The sequence below is a fragment of the Gossypium arboreum genome, chromosome 9 (genome assembly GCF_025698485.1).
Source record: "Gossypium arboreum isolate Shixiya-1 chromosome 9, ASM2569848v2, whole genome shotgun sequence".
In the NCBI taxonomy this organism is placed as follows: Eukaryota; Viridiplantae; Streptophyta; class Magnoliopsida; order Malvales; family Malvaceae; genus Gossypium; species Gossypium arboreum.
This window is the reverse complement of record NC_069078.1, coordinates 63,990,554-64,000,356: the sequence shown is the minus strand read 5'-3', so window position 1 is coordinate 64,000,356 and position 9,803 is coordinate 63,990,554.

The following is a 9,803-nucleotide window of genomic DNA, read 5'->3' as shown; positions in this document are numbered from 1 at the left end:
AAGGCCCATCAAACTGTTTGGGTTCCAAGAAAAAACACCAATGGCCTATTGAATAAGTTACATGGATTAAAACCGTCAAAGCTACCTGTTTGCTGGCATAGCTTATAAATTCTCCTACTTTATTCTTTATACTTTAATTTAAGCAATTTTTATATGGTAGAGGTATTATTTAATTCGTTATTTTTACATATTACTTGTTAAAAATTCAGTTAATGAATTAACAAGTAACATCTATATTAAGATTAAATTTTAAAATTTGAAAAGTACAAAGACTTAGAATCATTCAATCAAGAATACGACTAAATTTACAATGCTACTGTTTAGGTTAAGACTAAAACTTCAAAATTTGAAAAGTACAAAAAATAAAATTGACTAATTCATAAAATATATAACTAAAATTAATCAATTTAAAGTACAAAATTTTAAACCACACTTTTAACAAAGGATAAGGATAAGTTTTTTCTTTTTTTTTTTTTTTTTGCCTTTGAGCTTGTATAAAATTCTAGCAGAGAACTTTAGATGAGTTGGGCAAAGAGACTTTATGGGTCAGGTCTTAAATGTTGTTAACTTTTTTTCCAAATTTTGATCGAGTTGGGTCTACATAGCTTCAAAGTTGGTAAACGTATTATAGAAGTTTTTATATTAAGAGTTAGATTGTATTTTATTCGTTTTATGAAAATAATGTGTAAATTAGTCCATGTACATTAGATCAAAGAGAAATTTAGTCTTTTCTGTAAAAAAATTCATTTATTTTTACTGTTAAAGACTGATATGCTTAACGGAACAATCACGCAGTGACACATGGTATGTCACATGTATGTCATGTTGATGTACAGAGACTAGTTTTTAACTGTAGAATTGGATGAAATTTATAACAGAAGAATCGATTTGTTCTAATGTACAAGAGCTAATTTGCCTATTTTTTAAGTAGAAGAGCAAAATCCAATTTGACTCCTATTATAGAGGCCTTCATGGTATTTTTTTACCCTTGAAAGTTCGATTTACAATTGAGAATTAAATATTTTCTTTAATAAAATAAAATTAATCTGGACGGATTTTAATTCATAATTTTTTTTATTTTAAGGTTCGATTTGTATGAATTAAACATGTAAAATAGTCTAATAAATTTTGTTAGTATTGTGAGAACCGGATTAAATCAATTAGTTTAATTGAAAATTAATAATTTAATCAGTTTAATGAATGAAATATAATACAAAATAAACATGTTATGAATAGGTAAAAATCGAAAATCATGATTAAAAAATCAGCAATTCAATTGATTATAAATAATTTTATAATTTTTATGAATTTTTATTTAATTATTATTAAATTAAATCGTATTGATAATTTGAATCCACTTTTTACCACATTGAAATTTACACGTTACCATCCCCAATGTAAATGAGTAGACATGTTTAACTAAGTCAAAAAAGTTAAAAGGAATTAACATAAATAATATAATTTGAAATAAAATTGTGACTCACAAAAAATAATATTAAATTCAATGGTGCAAAATGTAAATTACCAAAGGTGACCTGTTAACATTATTCGACCATCGCAATTCGTAACGCACACGTTTTCCATTATTCATAATATGAGAAATTCTAAACATTCCTAACATTTTTCCTTTCATATATTCTTTTATGCATTGCATTTATAAATTCTTAGATTATTTTTTAAATTTTATATATTTTCTATTGAAATTCAATAAATTTAAAATCTTGTTTAAGTATCGGTTTAAAAGTTTTAGCGAAATGTTTAATTAAGGATGTTGAAACTATTTTTTAAAAAACGGGAATCGACTTGGATTTTGGAAATGAAAATTGAAAAATGGGAGTCGCCACCAATCCTTTTTGGTGAGGTGTGATTGGGTCACCTTAAATTAATTATTTTAATAAAAGTTAAGATTTACTAAAACGATAATTTTTGGTCTACGAAAACCAGGAAATGAGTTCGGGAGTCGATTACGCACGAGGAAGGATTAACACCCTCGATACGCCCAAAAATTGGTACCTAGTTGATTAATTAATGTCTTAGTGTCGAAGATTAAAAACTTGAAAGACTTTGAAATACAATCCCTCTTTGTGAAAAAAAGCTCAAATGTTAAAGACTTTCTCGTCTCGGATTAACAAAACACCAAGTCCAGTAAGTTTGGACACAACATCTCGAACTTTGAGAACGAGCTTGCCTTTGTATGTCGAAACCATTTTTTAAAAGGATGTTCGATCGTTTAGGGTAGACGAGAAAAGTCGAAACCCAGTAAGTTAGGGCACGTTTTCTCGAATTTCCCAAATACCGAATATTGCCTTTACTTGGGAGAAATGTTATTTCGAGGTAACAAAATGTCATACCCGGTAAGTTAGGGCACCACATCTCGTATCTCCGAGAGTAAGCATTTTTTTAAAACTCGTATTGTGATTTAAAAGAATATTCCGTTATTTAGGTTAAATGAGAAAAATCGAAACCCAGTAAGTTAGGGCACGATTGTCTCAAATTACCAAATACGAAATATTACTTTTATGAAAGAATTATTTTAATGTATTGAGTAAAAAATATAACGTGATTTATAGTAAAACATAAAAGTGAATTATGGTATTAATACATATAATAACATAAAAGGTGCGACAGTGTCAAAAACAATAATATAAGCAATTATAAAAGATGAAATAATAGCAAGGCTAGTAATATGTAAATATAAACAAATACATGAGGAAAATGAAATGATCGAATACATAAGTAAATAAATAAATAAAAATAAATAAAACATAGCAAAATAAAAATGACAATGATAACGAAAACGAAAACGATAATAATAATAATAATATAAATAATAATAGTATAAAACAATAATAATACATATGATATTAAACATGATAATAATAGTAATAATGTAAATATGAAATAGTAGGGAACATATATATGTAAAATATATAATACTAGATTAAAAATATATACGATATTTATTGAAAACAAGAATAATATATAAAAATAACTAATAATAACTATACATAAATATATACATATATGTATTAAAATATATAAGTAATAATAGAAATAAAAATATATATACGTAGTATTAAAAATATATACATAATAAATACATACTAGAAATAATAATAGTATCGAGCATTAAAAGTATATATCTAATATAGACGAAAATATAGGCATAATATAGTATTGAAAGTATTTACATGGGATAATATAAAAATGTATGAATAATATGATATTAAAGATATATACATAATATACGTAAAAATATAATATTAAAATATATATACATGATATATATATGAAATATTTACATAATATAGTTATAAAAATATACATAATAAAATATATGAATAATATGATATTAACAATATATACATAATATATAAAAATATAATATTAAAAAATATATACATGATATAATATTAATATACATGTGCATAATATGGAGTATAATATATATATATATATATATATATATATTAAAAAGATGTATATATGACATACGAATATATTAGCAAAAACAATAATATCAAAACTATTAATAATACTATATAATATATATAGGTATTAAGTAAAAATAATAATAATGAAATGCTAATAAATAAAAAACATAAAAATAATAACAGTAATAAAATATAATAGTATGAATAATATTAAAATTAAAATAAAATAATGAGAAAAAGTAAAAAAAGGGACGAAAATCGAAACAAAAACGAATTTTGGGGCGAATTTCAAAAGAAATAAAAAGAAAACGACCAAATTGCAACATGTGCGCAACCTAGAAGTACTGAAAATGCAATATTCCCCCATCCTAAAATGTAGCACGTGGCCGAGGACCAAATTGAAAAGCGGGACAAATTCCAGGGCCGAGTTAAAAGTAAAAATAACTTGATTGTAGATACATGAAAGAGCGGAAGGGCTAAATGTGCAAATAGCCCTTTCGCTAAAAAACACGCGGATCTCTTCCCAGGTGGGTCGGGTCACGGGTTCCCTCCCCAAAACGACGTCGTTTTGCATCTGGGGAGGGTACCTCAAAACGTTGTTGTTTCGGTCAGCCTATAAAGGCCACAAATTTTTTTTTAACAGCTCATTTCATTGCTGTTTCAAAAAAAAAGAGGGAGAATTCTCCCTTTCTCTCTGGGAAACCCCAGATCCCGGCCAGGAGGGCCACCACACACCATCGCCGTCGCCGTCGTGCCGGCCACCGTACGGTGGCCGGAAATCGCCTAAAGGTAAAATTTTTCTATTTTTTTAATATATTTATATCTAATATATATACATATATATTGTTTTCATTAGAGTAGAGATGATATATGCAAATAAATTAGAAAAAAGAAAAAAGATAAAAAGATAAATAGACCTTTGATTCGGTCTTTTGTATCCCTTGCTGCGATTTCGAGTATATATTGAAGCCTTTTTGATGTTATTTCCCTCTTATATTTTGAAAAAAAGAAAGAAAATCCTGAACCCCTTACACCCAATTCTCTTGTGGCTTATATAGCCCATTTTTTACAAGGATTTCAACCTTTTCTGCACTGTCCTTTCTTCTTTAATATTGCAGGCGAACGGCGGTGGAGGCAGGTGCCACTTGCACTGACGATGTGACTGAGGCGGTGGGATTAGGTGATTTTGGGTTTCAGCTTTTCTAAAACCCTAAACCGATTAGTTGGGTCTATTTGGGGTTATTCGGGTTAGGGCTTTTTTAGGGATTGGGCTAATGTAATGGGGTTAGGTTGGGTCTTTTAGTTGGTCCATTGGGCTTAGTTAAATTTGGGCCTGTACAAAGGAGAACTCATATTTTAAAAATGTTTTTCGATTGAGTCTTAATTCGATTGACATGAGTATTGTTACTAATGCAGGAGAGCGTGAATTTGAATACACTGAAACGCATTATCTTCCTATTTATGAGTAGTTCTAGGCATTATGTTATAAGGAATAAATATGATCAAATCCTATAATGAAATTATTCAAAAAATGTCTAAATAGTTTAGGAGAATTTTTTCAATATATACTTTAAAATTTTGTTATATAAAAGAAAGAAATTAATTTTTAATTTTGATGTCTTAAGCTTTTAATATAATAACATTTATGATAATTTTTTAATTAACCAAGCTATTTAAGCATCAAAGCATGTTTTAAATGAGTCAACTTATTCAAAAGTTTTTGACTCAATATTAAAATGTTCTAAGGTATTGATAACCACTTGGTAAGTATCTATATCTAAATTGCAAGGGCACTTTTTCAGCCCAAAATTAATTCTTGTAATGGCTCTAATTCACTTCTAATGGCTCCAAACATCTATAAACTTATTCTTTTGTATAATACAAGTCAAAGACATTATAAGACACAAGAATTGAACATCAAAACATCTAAAGTAAGAGAAAAGCCTTTAATTATTCATTCTTTCATTTTTTTCCTTATAAATATTCTTTAGGATTATATTGTCAAATTGTTTTTAAGTGATAAAGAATTAGGCCATGAAGACATCTCAATCCAGAAATGTCAGGATCCCATTCAAAAGGTTGTTGCAAGTCTATTGATTTCCCAAACTTGAAAATTGGCAGCTTTGTTGAATGGAATTTAATAATTTTCACCCCATTGGTGCATCATGTATCATTCCCCTTTTCCTCAAATATTGTATTTGTTCGAACCCTAATTTAATTTGCTTAGCCTTTGACATTGTTGTTGGACTTTAAGGTAGTATGAGTCCATCACATTCATGAGTCTAAAATTGGTCCTTGAGACTTCATCAATAAGTCTCATTTTATTTTATTTTTTTATGAGCCAAAAAGCTTGTAAACACCCATCTTGTAAATGTTCATTTGTTTACTTTATCAAATCACCAGTTTGTAAGTGGAAGCTTACTAGTTAAGCGACAAAAACTAGAGGATTTTAATTTAACCATAAAAACTAGAGGGAGAAAAAATTATCTAAACCTTTGAAAAGATAAAGTTGTAAAGTTCATATCTTGTCCAAAAAAGGGATCAATTTTAAGCAGTAAATTGAGAAATCCTTAGTTAAGGAATACCAAAGGAGTAGAGTTAGGCAATTGGAGTAAGCATCCAATCTTTTCTCCCTTTTCCTTTCATTTAAAAAATATTGTAAAAAAAAAATTTAAAATCACAATTCTTCCTTCTTAATATTTTCGGGCGTAACATTATTTTTATATAAATTTGTATTTTATAAAATAATTAATTTTCAAAGTTACTTATCCTAGTTGATATCTTGAGTAGAGATGGGTTGCTTGCTCCTTAGAATTAATTTTGAACCTCTAAATGCTTTTGAAATTCACTTTTAATGATATCATGTAAAACACTTATGCTACGTTTCGTACAAGTATTATTTTTGTCACATATTTTAATTATGGATTAGCTATGAACTAATCCCATTTAGTAATTTTTAGCTATTCACATATGATTTGTTTGTGACAAAAGAATTTTTTTTACTTATTTTGAAGAGATCTTATTTTTTCAAATATATTATTAAGATTCTTAGCATGTGACCTTACTTATGAAATTTACGTATATAAATTTTGAGAGTTGTAATAAGTATTTGTATGAAACTAATATTATAGATTTTTTCTCCAAAGTGAAATATATAAATAAATAAAATTTGTATTATTAATAGATCAGATCACTTACACCAACTATGTTACATAATTGAATTATAATATTAGAGGAAAAGAAAATGACAAAATATAGATCTATATATGAGCTAAAAACATTAATAATGGCTAACATGCAAATGTGACAAACAAAATCCCAAAAATCGACCACCGCAATTCGCAACGCACACGTTTACCATAATTCATAATATGAGAAAATCTAAACATTCCTACCACTTTTCCTTTCATATATTGGTTTATGCATCACATTTATGAATTCTTAGATTTATTTGTTAAATTTTATATATTTTCTATTGAAATTCAATAAATTTAAAGTCTCGTTTAAGTATCGATTTAAAAGTTTTTAAAGAAATGTTTGATTAAGGGGAATTCATATTTTAAAAATGTTTGTTGATTGAGTATTAGTTCGATTGGCATGGATATTGTTGCCAATACAGGAAAATATAGGTTCAAGTGCGCTGAAGTACATTATCTTCCTATTTATGAGTTGGGGAGGGGTTATGGATAGTTGTAGGCATAGTTCCACAAAGAATAGATATGATAAAATCCTATAATGAGATTATTTAAAAAATATCTAAATAACTTAGGAGAATTTTTTTCAATATATATTTTAAAATTTTGTTATATAAATGAAAGAAATTAATTTTTAATTTTGATGTGTCAAGCTTTTAATATAATAATATTTATGATAATTTTTATTAACCAAGTCATTTAAGCATAAAACATTTTCAAAATATTTCAAAAGCATGTTTTAAATGTGTTAACTTATCTAAAAATTTTTGAGTCAATATCAAAATGTCCTAAGGTATTTAAAATGTTTTCGAGGCATTTTGATAGATAAAGTATCAATACTAGAGGTCTAGATGTCGATATATTTCAAGCCAGTAGCCACATATCAATCAATCTAGCAGGGCAATGTATCGATAACTATGCAAGTATTGAGACTTGTAGTTATAATGGATATAAACATCTACTTTTAGCTAAGGTATTGATATTCCCTTGATAAGTATCTATACCTAAATTGTAAGGACACTTTTTCAGCCCAAAATTAATTATTGTAGTGGTTCTAATTCACTTCCAATGGCTCCAAACATTCATAAACTTATTCTTTGGTATAAATACAAGTTAAAAGACATTACAAGAGACAAGAATTGAACATCCAAGCATCTAAAGTAAAAGAAAAGCCTTTAATTATTCATTCTTTCATTTTCTCTTATAAATATTCCCTAGGAGTATATTGTCGAATTATTTATAAGTCTCATTTTATTTTATTTTTTTATGAGCCAAAAAGCTTATAAACACTCATCTTGTAAAGGTTCGTTTGTTTACTTCATCAAATCATCAATTTGTAATTAGAGGGTTACTAGTTAAGCGACAAAAACTAGGGGGAAATTTTTTATCTAAACTTTTGAAAAGATAGACTTGTAAAGTTTATATCTTGTCCATAAAAGGTATCAATTCTAAGCACTGAATTGAGAAATCCTTAATTAAAATAGCAAGTAGTGGAGTTAGGCAATTGGAATAAGGATCCAATCTTTTCTCCCTTTTCCTTCCATTTTAAAAAATATATAAAAAATAAATTAAAATAATAATTCACCCCTTTTGATATTTTCGTGCATAACATTATATAAATTTATATTTTACAAAATAATCAATTTTCAAAATTAGTTACCCTAGTTGATATCTTGAGTAGAGATGGGTTGCCTCCTCCTTAGATTTAATGCTTGAAGCTTTATGTGCTTTTGAAATTCAATTTTAATGATATCATATAAAACACTATGTTACGTTTCATAGGAGTATTATTTTTGCCACATGTTTTAGTTATGGATTAGCTATGAACTAATCATATTTGGTAATTTTAGCTATTCACTTACGACTTGTTTGTGACAAAAAGAAAGAATTTTTTACTTATTTTAAAGAGATCTTATTTTTTTAAACGTATCATTAATAGTCTTGGTATGTGATGATTACTTATGTGATTTACGATATAAATTTTGAGAATTGTAATAAATATTCATATGAAACTAATATCATAAATTTTTTTCAAAATGAAATATATAAATAAATAAAAGTTTGTATTATTAATAGATCAGATCACTTACACCAATTATGTTACATGATTGAATTATAATATTAGAGGAAAAGAAAAATGACAAAATATAGATCTATCTCATGTAAGTTTGAGCTAAAAACACTAATAATGGCTAACATGCAAATGTGACAAACAAAATCCCAAAAATCGATTTGGGGTGGAACATAAAATCACATGAAAAATAATATTAAAATGAAGATGCAAAATGCAAAATAATTAAGTTGAGCTGTCCATATTATCCAATCATTCATAATGGAACAAAAATCAAAACATTCCTCCCCTTTTCCCCTTTTTTCCTTTTTTTCTCTAATGAAGCATTCAATGAATGGGAACTTTCCACTTTCTACCTCATTGTTTTTTTTTATTGGAAAACAATTTCTTTTAGGAGAAAGATAAAAACAGAGTATTGACCATCCAAAACGGTTGACCCCATCCTGTAAAACATGAAAACATATCAATAACTACGCATTGACCTGTCAAAAACATTATGCTTTTAATTCATTTTTAAATTTAGGGTCAAATTCAAAGGAGGTAAGCCTGGGTCTTAACCCTTCAATCAAACCTTTTAGTGGTATACAATATTCATTTTATTTTAATCTTCTAACCATTTATATCTTTTATCTTTATCTTTACAAAAAAAAATGACTTTCTCGTAATTTTAATAGTTAAATTTTGTTATTTTACTTTTCAAATCTTAAAGTTTCAATCCTTATCGGACAATAATTATTAAGTTCTATTATTTTTAAATTTTAATGCGATAAATATATTATCATATGTGTATTTCTATATGGTTTGTTATTTTCATAAATTAATTATTAAAACTCTAATTAATAGATTAATGATTATCATTTGTATCAATACCAATTTTTAAAATTTAAAAGTATAGAGACCAAGGGCAAAGTTAGAATTTTTTGAGGGTTTACGATAGTAAAATAACAATTTTACTATTTTAATAATCTATATCTTTATAATTTTAAAAATTAAATTAAAATTTTTATCCTTTTAGATGTTAAATTATAATTTCATCAATACTAATTTAAAACTTTATAGATCATAAAAGGGCTAAAAAAGTTTTAGTAATTTTAGAAAGGGCCG